This window comes from Rattus rattus, chromosome 5, assembly GCF_011064425.1.
Source record: "Rattus rattus isolate New Zealand chromosome 5, Rrattus_CSIRO_v1, whole genome shotgun sequence".
In the NCBI taxonomy this organism is placed as follows: Eukaryota; Metazoa; Chordata; class Mammalia; order Rodentia; family Muridae; genus Rattus; species Rattus rattus.
In genome coordinates this window covers 119,160,884-119,175,598 of record NC_046158.1, presented here as the reverse complement: position 1 = coordinate 119,175,598, position 14,715 = coordinate 119,160,884, and the positions used below count along the sequence as shown (strand labels likewise).

At 37.4% G+C, this 14,715-nt stretch overlaps 1 protein-coding gene across 1 annotated transcript in view; it reads left to right on the top strand.

The window, feature by feature from the left end:
- Tasp1 (taspase 1) overlaps positions 1 to 14,715 on the top strand; it is a 227,889-nt gene that overhangs the window by 201,322 nt on the left and 11,852 nt on the right. The window lies entirely within an intron of this gene.

The window sequence follows — 14,715 nt, the reverse complement described above, 5'->3', positions numbered from 1 at the left end:
TCCAAAGAAAATCAGTCTTTTAAACTGTTCTTCTTGACACCATGAAGTGAATTAGGAAATTCTGCTTTCATTTTGTTCCCTTTGCCCAGTATGAATACCTGAAAAGAGGAAACTCAGGATTTGTAAAAGAAAATGGGATTAAGGTTGACAAGCTAACCAAGATGGGTGAACCATAAGGAAGGTTGAAAAGGATCAAGGAAACTGAATCGATATAAAAGTATACCCTGGCTGTGTCTCTGCATCCTTCCTAACAGTAATGGCTGACATGCTTGTAGACCTCAGTCATGTTCTCTTGTCATCCGCTGTATCCTGTCATCTGTCTACATGGGCTTTGCCTCTGTGTGCCACATGACTTGCTGTGAGCTACAGATCATCAAGGTGTCAATTCTTGAGTTGCCAGGTATCCTTGAACTTACAATGCTTGATCTTGAGAGTAAAAGTCAAGATTTGTGAATTTAGTTTTATATTTGTCTCATATTTCTGTTCAGAACACTTTTAGGAACAGCTGTGAAATATGACATCTACTTGGCATTAAAGTACGTTAGCTGCAAAGTTATGATGTTGGGAAGCCCCCCCCCCTTTTCATTTTTAACTTCACATCTTTATTACACGTTTTTTATAAGACTTTAAAACAAACGAAAAGCACCCTTTCATTCCAAAAGGATGTTTTCACATGATAATGATTTCATGGACTGTACATTTTTAAAGTAATCTTTAACAACTTGTGTTTGTGGTGCTACAAGCTTGGTAGGTAAGCAGGACGTTTTGCATAATGATTTCATGGACTCTACATTCTTAAAGAATCTTTAACAAGCATGGTAGGTAAGCCCTTCTACTGCCCAGCTACCTATGTCCCCACACCTAAGGCAACTTAAAAGACTTTCACAGGTAACACCTGATTTTCAAAGTTTAAGCACCCCATTCATTCATTAAAACGACTCGTTTCTCCATAAGTTAGTTAAATGGCTACTTTCCAAACTGTAGACTGAAAACAGATACATGCCGTTTTTAATTGGTTAGAATTTCACCCCCACCGTCTATAGCCAGAATAAGAATTCCTACCTTTCTGAGCATCTTTCACTCCTAACAGTAAGAATGAATGTCTAAAACAAATTTGCAGTCTGACTCTAGTCAACATCACCACGCAGGTTCCTAATATTCTTGGAAAAGGCATTTTCAAATATATATAGTATCCTCTCACGAGTTGCACCATTTCTGTAACCATTCTGTATTGTTTATCAGCTCCAACGTCACCAGTAACATTGACTGGCGCCCTCATCCATGAGTTTTATACAGGACTTGTCCTTAGCTTATGATAGAGCTGAGGTGGTTTACTGGGTCAACAGTGTACAGAGTTCTAAGGCTTTTAACACTTCATCAAGTAATCTCCAGAATGGATTGAGCAAACCTACTCACCCCCTGTATTGTTACATCAACAAAGTGGATTTTTTTTAATGAAGGAACTATTCCAACTAAAAGTCCGTTAGATTCTCACCAACCAGGGAGACATACGTCTAGTAAGAAAATGAAATATAAATTCTTTTGAAAAGTTTGCTCAGCTTTCTGCCAGTAAGCCACCAACAGAAACACCTCCCACAAAAAGAAGTGGCAGCTTGCCCAGTATGCACAAGGCCCTGGGTCCCACTGAGAGCACCAAGTAGAGGGACAATCTATAGTGTTTCCCTAAAATAGAAAGTTAAAAAGAGAAAAAAATCAGTACCAAATGACCAAAATGTTTTATTTGACTAAATTCAGATTCATGCATAAGCATAATTCATTCATACATTCTCTCTCTCTCTCTCTCTCTCTCTCTCTCTCTCTCTCTCTCGACTTTGACAATTAAAACAAACAAACAAAATAACCCCTAAACCAACCAACCACCCAAGCAGCCTTGTATAGAACAGTAAGGACACCAAGGACGAGGAGTCTACAGCCTTACTGTAGGATATATATACACACACATGTACATATGTATATATTTATGAAAGGCCTCTCCTCTGTTGGCCATGTCAACTCTCAAGTCATAGTCAGAAACATGACTTTAGAATCACTTCTTCACTTCTCCAAGGTCTTCAATGCTGTCATCATCTACCTCTGGCCACTTTTCCTGAATGTCATTGATGATGTCATCTGTGAAGTCTCCCTAAATGATGATCTCATCCTCCCCTGTTACTGAGGCACCGCAGGAGAATTTTTGAGCAAAAAATCTTTGTGGGAAGCCCCTTTTTTAAAAGAAAAGTTTCTACTTTACCTATTTGGAAACAGCAAGTAAAGAAACTTCTGATACATGTTCTCTAATGCGCATTAGTAGTTTTAAAATCAGTAAGTGAACTAATGAGTAGTGATACATCGTAAAGACATTTTTGGGCAACAACAAACCATGTATTTGTCAGTGGTCACATTAGACTACACTTCCTAGTGATGTCATACATGTGATGTGCACTCAGATAAAATAACCTAGTGGCAGATTTCTCAGAAACAATGTTCATAGTTAGATAACACAGGACTGCAGTTGCTTACTCATTTCTCATGCAGTATTCATCTGTATGTATTTTCTCTAATAGGTTCTCAGAATGTCTATGAATGTAGTATATAGGAACATTTTCATAGCAAGAGATTGACTGGTATTTGTGAAATATCACTAAGTTTCACGTACCCCCTGCTGTCTTACCTTCACATGATAAAACGTATATGTTGTGTCAGGAGACCTGTTGTGTAAAAGAATTTGTACATTTCTTTGCTTTATAATCTATCACAAAGAGAATTGTAACTGCACACTTTAAACCTGATAGACATGTTTGGAGCAGCACAGAGGCTTTTTCATGGTAGTTGAAACATTGATATCTGTGTTACCTAATATGGGAACCAGAGCTACATGCTAAAAATTATTGCATATTTGAAGTGTGGCTACCGGAACTGAAGAACTGAATTTTGAGCTTTACAGAATTTTTTAATAGCCTAATGTGACTAGTTGCTACTACATTGAGCCCATAGGTTTTAATAAATGAGTGGAAAATGGTTATTCATATATTTTCAGAATGTTCTCTTCTTGTATATGACTGGAAATTTCCAAACAAGAAGCAAATCTAATAATCCACAGAGTGAGTTCCTTGTAGCCATTTAAATCTTCTCTTATACTTTGCATATGATCTTGAACAATAATGATCATGTTTGAACAAAAGGTCATGGTAAGTGTAGCACTGAGGCCAGTGGTGTACCAAGTCCCCTGAGTGGAAGTCTGGCTTTCTCTGCTGGCGGTCTGTAGATGATACCTGCTGTGTGACCTGAAACACAGTCAGGAAAGTACAGAAACTGAGTGGGCGCTAGGACTGTGTGGCCTTCCACTGTGCTGCTTGGGGGGTGTGTGTGTGTGTGTGTGTGTGTGTGTGTGTGTGTGTGTGTGTGTGTGTGTGTGTCTGTTTGTGTCTCTATGTGTCTAAATGTGTGTGTCTCTGTGTGTGTGTGTATGTGTGTGTCCCTGTGTGTCTATGTGTGTGTCCCTGTGTCTGTGTGTGTATGTGTGTTTGTATCTGTGTGATTTTCATATTATCTATAAATTCTCTGACTTATAATGTGGAGGTAGTATGGATTGAGCCAACATGTCTAGCTGCTCCTTTTGCCTCATTTGTAAATTATATTTTTGATCATTTTCATTCTCCCCCCTTTTCCTTCTTTACCATTTCAACTGTTGGCTATAAATGCTTTCCAGAAAAATAAAACAAATAAAACACCATTGTTCAAAACAACAACAACAATAACATCTACAAAACCCCACTGAACTGTTGTTTTTGTCATAAATGTGGAGCTTGCTGTATTGTGAGGCAGAAGTTATAGATGAGATTCTGGATTCAATAGAAAAAACGGACTTTAGCAGCATATTTATTTCAGCGAGTAAGGGCGGCAGCCTTTGGCCTATCTGGTGGCCTCACCCAGGGTAACCAGCTTCTGTTGAGAATTGTTATATAGTGACCTGGCTGTTAATGAAAAGATCCTCTCCTTCATTCAGAGGTGTGGTAGCGAGAGGAGTAGGAAGCAGCTTTAAAAACTGTAATTTTACTTAAAACTTTTATCTTGAACAAAAAAAACATGTTTTATTCTTAAAGAATTACTTTCCTTTTCCTTGTTACCGAACATGGAACCTAAAGACATTTGAATGTTTTACATAAGGCTATGCTTAATTTAAATTAAAGCTCTCCTTAACATCATACTGCTCAGGAAAAGGTAAGGAGTAATTAATGAATGGTTGTGATCAGAGTCATAGGTAATTTGAATAAAGGTGGGCTCTTATTACAAGTTTCTGTTTTCTTTTTAAAGTAATGTTTTTTAAAAGATAAGGAAAAGAACATTGTATCATTTAATTTATAACACCCTTCTCTGACATAAACTAGATTTCTTTTTATCTACAACATTAGAGCATTAATACTAGTTGGGTTTAAAAATCATATTGCCTATTTTCTATAGTGATTGGACAGTTAATGAGCAGTTTCTCATAAACACTCTGCACGTAGTCTAGTGCAATAAAACATATTTAAACTGGCATGGAACTGATTCAGGCACATAACTCTCAGCTTAAATGAATTAGGTTTCTTTTATATAGAGAGGTTACTTTTTATAACAACAATATAAATACTGTTATAAAATTTATTCTTGAGGAATAGGCTACTTTACAGCTTTAATATCTCTCTAGAGATCTATTATTAGTTGTGGAAATAGCAATGGCATAATGAAGAAAACAGGGCACACCACAGCTCTGTTCAGAATTAGGTACACGACAGCGTGTGCCTCTGGGTGTGGCAGCCTGAGAAGGACATAGTATCACGTGTATAGCATTCCATCTGAAAGGGTGTAGCAGGAACTTGAGGATCAGGAAACAGACAAATCAAGACTGAAGAGCATGTTGAGAAGAAAGTGAAAAGGACCAGTGCTGCATACAACTGTCAAATGCCATAAACAAGAAGGGCGTGGAAGTGTTCCAGATTGAATACTAACAAAGATATCTTAGGAAATGTTTTAACTCACCTTAAAGTGGCTTTTGTATATAAGAGCAAAATGTTGTAATACATTTTAGGTCAATTTGCAAAATTAAAATATGGCTAGCAAAAGAATTCATTGTTGTTAAATTCTCTAACTTTGCTAGCTATGGTATGATTAAGAGTAAACTATCCATAATTTTAGACAACATACACTGAATTGTCTAGGCAGATGGGGCCTGTATGTATAATCTTGTTCTTTTAGGAAAGTATTATGTGACTGAATGTGTGGCTAGTAAATTACTAAGTATATGGAACAAAATGTTGACAACAGGTAAACCTTTGTAAGTGTTTCGTGATCCTTAAACTGTCCTGTGTAATCTTTAGTTATTTTAAGGTAAAATGCCTCAAAATAATCACCTGCATATGACCCAGGTCTGACCATTTGTGAGCCCCACTTTAGTTATACAGTTCAAAAGTTTTAGCCTTGGTTTATAACCAGCACAGCTGGATGGATGTTTGCAGCCCTCCATACTGCTGCCTTTGCTCATTTTCTGGCTGGAGCTCTCAGAGGTGAGACTTGTCATTAGTCACATGTCTCTCATTAGAATATCTGCTGGAATTACTTTAAACTTTCAGCTACTTAGGAATTATTTACTTGTAATATCCTCTGCCCTGTGAGTCAAACTGTGTTCAGGTTTGACAGATGTTGCTTGTATCATTATTTACCTTGATTAGGCAATGATTTCTTGAATATGACCCCTAACATGCACATAATAAAAGAAAGAATATATTACTATCAATATAAAAGACCTTTACTGCAAAGGTGTTGTCAAAAAAGTGAAAAACAGCCCACAGAATAGGAAACCATGTTTACTAACATTGCCATTGGTGATGAACTTGGTTTAGAATAAAATACTAAATTCTGTAATTCAAGAAGGTGCAAATAAACAGTTCTCCAGTGAAGCTATGCAACCAGCAACCAAGCCTATGGGGATATGCTTACTGTGTACTCATTAGGGAATGACAAACCAGTCACAGCTTGACTCCCATCCGCTTCATATCCAGCAGGATGTCTATAGAAAAGAAGCATGACAAACGTTTGGAGGGAAGTAAAGCACTCCTGTACTGCTGGTAGGAGTGTGGGAATGATCGTCCCTCATAGAAGAACAGTGACAGTTTCTCAGAAAGTTTAACAGAATCGCTGCGTTACGTGGCAGGTTCCCCTCCTAGGTATTATTATTCATAGTTATGAAGTAGGAACAATTTAATGCCCCTCAGCTGATGCATGGATAAGCAAACATGTTGTGTTCATGCAAGGAGTCTTTTTACTACAACAAAAAGAATGAAGTTCTGTAGGAGCGTAGCACCAATCACTCTTAAGTATAAGAAGCCAGGTGAAAAAGACCAGACATTGCATGTTTCCATTCGCAATAAATGTCTAGAATGGGAAAACCCATAGAAACAAACATAAGAGGGTGGTAGTTGTGTGGGTTAATCAGAGGGATTGGGGATGTGGAGTTTGTTTTTAAGGACATGAAAATGTTCTGGAATTATAAAGTTGTCCAGCTTTACAAACACAGTGCAAACCACTGGATTGAACATTTCTTTAAAATGGTAGGTTTATGGTGTATGTGTTTTTCCATAAAGCTGTAAAAATATCAACCAGTGTAATTACTGTATTACCAAAATAAAGGAGAAGACATATATGTTTATTCTGATACCACACAATCCATTCATCTTCCACTTATTATAAACCCCACCAAAATACCAGATACTGGAAGAACTTCCTTAGATGCTTAAAGCAACCCTGTAGCTAACCACCAGGAGCGCTTTTTAATGCTGTGAACACACAAAACGGAGGTCCGATTTCATGACTTTCATTACTTACGTGTGGAATTTTCCTGAAATCCCAGTCAATACAGTGAAGCAGGAAAAAGTAATCAAAGATAGAAGTTGGGAAAGATTTTTTTTTCTTTTTTTTCGGAGCTGGAGACCGAACCCAGGGCCTTGCGCTTGCTAGGCAATCGCTCTACCACTGAGCTAAATCTCCAACCCCGGGAAAGAATTTTTTAAACTTGTATTTTCACATGATCTGGAATGAATAAAAAATATTCTAGAACTATCCTCTTAAAACTCTAAAACCTGCCTCAGATGAGTCTCAATGAGAAATATATTGTGTTCTTGAATCGAAAATGCTGTATGTTAACCATTCTTTCCAAATGTATCTTTAGATTTAAAACATTTGGAACCAGAATTCTAGTATATTTGTTGTTGTTTAATCTTTTTGAAGTAAGAGAGTAATAAAATACTTTAAAATTTGGTCTCGAAGCTCCACACCCCTGGTGTCCAGTTATCACAAACTAAGGTGAAAATGTCCACTTTAGGGCTGAGCACTCTTCAGTCCCTTATTCTCTGCATGTGGACCAGTTATAAATCTCTGTACTTATCACAGTCTACTGCAGAAAGGAGTTTCTCTGATACGGGCTGAGAGATACACTTTGGGTACAAGAATAAGTATTAGGGACACCAAGACTCAGTTCCTTTGTCCAGTTAATGGTACCAGTCAGGAATCCCTTTCTGTGGATTGGGACTTAAATCCAATCAGAGAGTGGTTGGTTACTCCCATGACATTCCTGCTACTATTTCAACAACATGTACATCACACCAGGCTACTTGCTGTCACAGCTCCTAGGTGTGCTGGATGAGACTATTTCCTACTTTCTTCTCCTGGTTTCCTGCACTGCACCTTCTGCCTCCATGAAAGCTGCCCAGTGATGCAGTTTCCTGTTTAATACTGGTTTCTCTGCTCTCTGACTAATGGCAGCAAGCATGGAATTCTCTCTGTGTATCCGGCCTCACATCCGATCAGAAAGCATTACCCCATACCAATAGAGCCACTGTTACACAGGTAGGCACTTCTTGCCTGGTGGTCTGATATTGCACCATCCAGAGCTCAGTGTTGTTTGAGTAAGGTCATTGCTGTCCTCTTCAGTCTGCACAGCACCTTTGGGCATTAATGAAAGCTGGGCTGTGCAGAACAAGTTTTCAGTGAGTTTGATACTGACTTCTCTGTGTTCTACAACCAGTGTGTGGTGTCTTCAGCAGTCCTTTCCCATAGTTGTGGTGTACAGCTGTACAGTGGCAGTTCCCTGTGCTGTCTGGAGAGCTCTGGGACCTCCTGGACTCTTAACAGTGCCTTGCACTGTGCTTTTTACTCAATAATGTGTTTTCTGGAAATGGCATTGTTCGCTCATTATTAAACCACTAAAAACATACATTTTTCTAGTAAAATATCATAGATTTTCCCTATTTTCATGGTTTTCTTCAGCCTGTTTAGGAATGGAAAGAATTTCCCAGGAAGAGGTTGTGATTTATGGAAACGATTTTTCTGAATTGCATGAGAATCCATGAAATAATAATCTCATCTATTCTTAATTCTCTAACCTTTTAAAAAAACATTTATAAGGTTATTTAGTATATAAATGGTGTAATGAGTATTTCCTGCTGTTAAGAGTAAAAATACAGTAAAGACTTTGATATTGAAACAAGGGAACTTACATTCAGATTTTCTATTTAAAGGTCACAAAGAATATAGACTAGGGAACTGAGTTTAAAATGACAGTTTATTATGTTTGGGGTTACTTTGTTTTTTTGTTCTTTTTTATTTATTTTATACCATTGATAGTGATTACATACATAAATCTTTTTCCTCCCTGTGGAAAAAGGGGCAGGAACACAGAGTCCTAGACTTGCTAGGCAAGCACTCTACCCCAAAGCCCTGTACCCAGCCTCGTAAATCTTGGATGCCATTGATTTTCTCTGGCCTCATAAAATTGTCCTAAATAAAGTTTACAAAACATGAGTAAATCTTTCTTTTGCCAAGGATAAGTCCTCAGAAAGCTAAATAAATTCTCCTCTATGTCTTAAAAGACAGGAGAATTTGGGGTGGGGGGAGCACAATGCTGTATAACCAAGCTAGATAAAAAAAAAAAAAAAGGGTACTTGGTGACTTTTTCCATTTATATGAAATACTAGCAAAATTAAAACAGGGATAGAACTCTAAAACATTAAAAAGTGGGGCCAGAGGGAATTTGAGGGTGATAGTAATGTTCCATGCATAAAGTTTTTTATTTATGTTTTGGTTTTATGGGTACACAAGCTATTAGAAATCATTCAATCCTTTACTTAGTATCTATGCATTTTATGCCATGTAAATTATACCCCATGCTTTAAAAATCTGAATAAATAGGAATACTATATTTAGATTGACATTATAGAGTTAGCATTGGGTTTCTATATGATTCCTGTTCATAATCTAGGAGAGGTTATTATTGTGATCCCCAATGTCTGCCTGCCTGCCTGCCTGTCTGTCTGCCTGTCTATTCATCTGAAGCTTCACTAGGTAGCCCAGACTGACTGACCTAGATCTCATTATTCTTCTGCCTTAGTCTCTTTAGTAGGTGTGTGCACTGTTTTGTATATTCTAAAGAATACTCTGAGAGCTATGTTTTTGGTTTTGAAGGTCTGAGCAAAATGAATAAATACTTAATAGCTGATAGAAACAGGAAACAGCAAAACATCATCAAAGAGACACTCAAAATACTCAGCAGGGATGGCTGAACTAGCCCCATTGATAAAGCAAAAAAAAAAAAAAAAAAAAAGTCAACAGGTAACATTATCAAGTCTGGATGCTTACAAACATTTAGCACTAGTAGACTGGTCAGCTGTATTTCTTTAATTGCGTTCCTAGTGGAAAACAGCATCTCCTCTTGCAAGTCTTCCAGAATAAAAGATCAAATAGGGTAAACAGGCTCGTGCAATTGGGCACTCGAAGATATTCAGCAGAAACCAACAAAGAAAGTTCTGAAATAATGTAATATTAGATGGACAGGGCAGAGCAGACCTGTCATGAGCTTCTGCCTTTCCTGGAATGTGCATTTGTGCATCATGGGATGCACAGCAGTCATCACTGTTTGAGCAGTTTGCCTTCTAGTTGTTGGGGGTGGCAATATTATAAACATTTGTTTTCCCTTTCCCTGTTACAGAGGCAAGAGACAAGCCTGGCTCAGGACAGGGCTTTAGAGGACACAGCATAAACAACCTTGGATCTGAGATAGGAGGCTGCTTTCAGAACCAGCTTTTTAGTGGTCTTAAATAGCACATGACAATTCACCAATATCAATGACATTACACTTGACCATGCCTTGCTTCAAAATTCCTTATTTTAAAGGGGATACTTGTGCTTTGATAGCATTCTGAGAAGTAGGTAAAACATGCAATAGCTGTGACATTATTATGATGGATTGTAGTGGACAGTGGTAAAGGCAGGAGAGGTTGTGGAGAATCATTTAGAAGGATCACATTTTACAGCCCCGAGGTCTCTTTTGCACTGTAACTGTTTACAGAGGTTTCATTTGCCTTGATGATCATTAGTTAGTTATACTTCTTGAATTTTAGCCCTGGTGGAGACAGTAGATTGTCCTTTAAAATGTTACTAGCTTATATATCTAAATGAACTGACATGAAAATTCAGGGATTTCAGAACCAAGGAAAGAAAACAATGTTTGTGACCATAGGGATGGATAACGCTGTACTCAATCTCCTAGCTCAGACCAGTGTACTGATGAGAGAATCCTCCCCAAAAGCTATATGACTAGGTGTTTTGGGCAACTGTAAGACCATAAGACCAATTGCCAGTGTCATTGTTATGGTTGTTGTAGTTGTTGTTGCTTTTGTTGTTGTTTCTAATGAGTGATTCTGAAGGCCGGGCAGTAAAGGTACTTGTTACCAAGCCTGATGATGAGTTCAATTCCTGGAAACCACATGATGAAAGAAGAAAAACACTGTGCAAGTTGTCTTCCGACATTCAAGTGCATATCACAGCATGCGTACTACATAGATGTAGTAAGAAAAAATGATCTGCCTGTGGTGTTTCTATAGGGTCACCTAATTAAATAATGTTGAAGAAATGGAGGGGGAACATTTCTTACTGACTGTGATTGATTTTCTCTTGGTGACTACGACAGTCTTCCTAGACTCTCTGCCTAGTATTGGCTAGAGAACCATCTATGAGCTATGCTAAGTGAATGTTTCTGAAAAGAGGCTTTGGTCTCATAAAAGTGGCTGGAGTCATTTGTCAGCAAATTGATTTGTTGAACTAATGAGTTCTTGTTATGTTTATTTATTGTACCACAGTAGAATTACCAATAGCAACCTAATTATAAGTGTGACTTATGGCAGGCCTGACTTAAACTTACATTGGTGATACAGTATTGATAATACCCAACAAACTGAAGACATTTCAGGATGGTAGGCTACATGCAACCCAAAGGTGCACACTAGAAAGTACCCCAATAACTAAGTTTGTCAAGCATGCTTATAGATCACGAGGGAAGGTCTATTGCGTGATTTAGCTTGTATCTTTTAAGTTGGCTCAAATTTTTAAATACAGGAAAATGTCATCTTTTTTTTTCACATAGTCTTCAGGCTTCCAGATCCTATTTGCCCTATTTAGAAAGTACTTTAGACAAATAAAAAAAGATTGCAAAATTCAGTATATGAAGTACAAGAATAACTTGGCTCTACTTCAAGCTAATTTCTAAATATAGTTAGTAATTTTATTTTTGCCTAAATTAGTCTTACACCATTGGTTTTCTCCAAATGATTCATCTGAAATTTCTCCAAAACTTTAAGGAGAATGACCACAAAGGTAGAAGGGCAAGTCTTAGAAGTATGAAACACTTTTTCATGTAAAACCCATTTTAATTTAGGTGTATATTATATCTGTGAAAGATACATGACTATTACTTGAACTTTCATAAACCAACATTTTGGTTACAATAACATGAAAAAGAATGAAAACCTTCACATTTCTACCTTTACATAGTTGCATATTTAGAGTCACAACTGAAAACTATTTTACCTTCTAGTACAAATATCTGCTACTTTTCTATAGGACGCATTAACCACAACAGGAAAATGAGACAAGTGTATTTAAGAATGATAAATCTTTTATCCAAATGAGGGAATATTCTATAACTGTTTCCTCTGACCTGAAAATGTCCTTGCTGGAGGGAGGAGGGACTGCCCTACCTGGGGATCCATTCCATATGCAGCCACCAAAACCAGTCACTATTGCTGATGCCAAGAAGCTCTTGCTGAAAAAAAAAAGAAGAAGAAGAAGAAGAAGAAGAAGAAGAAGAAGAAGAAGAAGAAGAAGAAGAAGAAGAAGAAGAAGAAGAAGAAGAAGAAGAAAAAAGAACAACTTGCTGATAGGAGCCAGATATGGATATCCTCTAAGAGTCTCTGCCAGAGCCTTACTGATTCAGATGAGGATGCTTGCAGCTAACCAGTTGGACTGAACAAGGGGACCCCAATGGAGGAGTTAGAGAAAAAAAAATGCAACACTATAGGAAGAACAACAATATCAACCAACCAGACCCCACCAGTGCTCCCAGGGACTAAACCACCAACCAATGAGTACACATGGAGGCCCCATGGCTCCAGCCACATATATAGCAGAGGATGGCATTGCCCAGCATCAATAGGAGGAAACGCCCTTGGTCCTGTGAAGGCTCATTTCCCCAATGTAGGGGAATGCCAGGGCGTTAAGGAAGGAGTAGGTGGGTGGGAATGGGAGCATCCTCATAGAAGCAGGGGGAGTGAGTATGGGAGAGGATGGAAAGGAGATAACATTTGAAATGTAAATACGTAAAATATCCAAGAAAATTAAATTAAAAAAAAAGATTCAGGAAGTAAATAAAACAGAAACATAAGAGGCGCAGGAGGGTCTTGAACTTACGATTCCTAAGCATTCAGGTCAGGCTTTGTAAAAACAGTAAACAATGGCTGGGTGAGGAGACGCCTGTTGCAAGCCATCTGTAAGTGTCAGGTCGATTCTAGAATGCAGATCTTACAAGTCCTCACCCATGCTTTCCAGTGATGAAGCTCATTTTGAGTCATCTGTCATCTTGTAGAAAACCTCCTATGCTACTATAAGTCACCCTGTTGCCTGTGCCTATTGGAGACAAACCTAAGAGAATGTAATGATCTCTCCTTTCTTTTGCTTATGAAACAATAGACAATAGTGTTTTGGTTTTTTGTTTTCATGACATAAAAGCTATAATCTTGGCCATGCCATTCTTATTTTTGTTAACTTTCTAACTTGAAAGAAGTTTGTTCTTCCTGATAACAGCTAGAGTAGTCAACCTATGAGTCATGACCCCTTTCGTGGTAGAAAAACCCTCTCACAGGAGTCACCTAAGGCCATCAGAAAACACAGATATTTACATTAGAATTCATAACAGTAGCAAAATTACATTATGAAATAGCAATGAAAACTATTTTATGGTAGGGGATCACCACAACATGAGGGAACTATATTAAATGGTTATAGCATTAGGAAGGTTGAGAACCACTGATCTAGATGTTACATTGAAAGCTAGATTATAACCAAATCAGATTTTTACTTCCTTGAAGAAAACATAGAATACCAAATTTTACATTGAAAAATCATTAAAGTACACATTTTAAATTGTATATAAGGTATGGGTTGTGATTTTTTTTTTTTCTTTTTCTGCTGTTTCAATGATACTGGCTTAGTATGTACCAGCAACTGGTTAGATCAACACCGTTACTACTCTTGGTTGGTGACGTCTTATACCTGGCCTGTTTCACAGACATTTAAGAGTGAACAGGGTTGTAGATTTTGAACTTCAAATTAAATCTATTACATAAAATATACAATTTATATTTTATTAATCCTTTTAGAATATCATGCAATGTCTTTTTATTATATTCATCCCCAACTCATTTCATATCTACCCTCTCCTCCTTTACCTGCCTATTCAACCAACCTCAAATAATCTGCTTAAAATTATTTTTCAAACCAAACGAAGTGTTCCCTTTCGTGTCTTCTGTAGACATCAGTTTCATCTGTTTTATCAGTTCCTCTGTGGGCACCTATCACACCTGTTGTTGTTTTGTTCCCCATGGAAAGGAATTTTTTTTTTTTTTTGTTTCCCATGAAAAAGAAGTTTAATTTTTTTCTTTCTTCTTTATGTATTATTATTCATAGGTGTTGGAAATTTTTGTTTGTTTATGTGTGTGCACGCGTGTGTGTGCGTGTGTGCATAATGTTTCAGATTTCTTTCATGTCTTGTTCTGGGATTTTTTAAATTTAATCTTCTCTTTGACTGAATGGTCCTCCACCTTGTCCTTGAGACATCCTATTCTCCGTTCTACTTCATTCAACTATGATATGTTACTCTTATCTCCTGTGTTTTTTGTTTGTTTGTTTGTTTTGTTTTGTTTTGAGTTCTATTTCATCTTTCTCTTCTTCAGAGATTTAATTTCATTTCTTAATTCCACTTTCATACCTTGAGTTGTTTTCATTATTTTACTGAGTTCTTCGTATGGGCACAATCTTCCTTCAGAGATTTGTCCATATCCTCTTTAGAGTTCCTTGAACATATTATAACGCTCGCTATCTTAAAATCATTGCCCTCTGCATTAGCTTAGCTGCATTTCTCAGGGAATAGTACATGGGGTGCTCATTTCTACAGGAGATATATAACCTTGGTTACTCATGTTTGTTTAATGATGAGACATTAGTAGCTAGAGTCAGGTTGTTCATAATTTTTGTTTTGTTTCCTAATTTGCCAGCTTGTAGTCTAGCTGAATGGTGCTTGGTTTTCAGTCTTGGAGCTCCTCAGTGGTAGTGGGTGAACAGGGTATGAGCAGT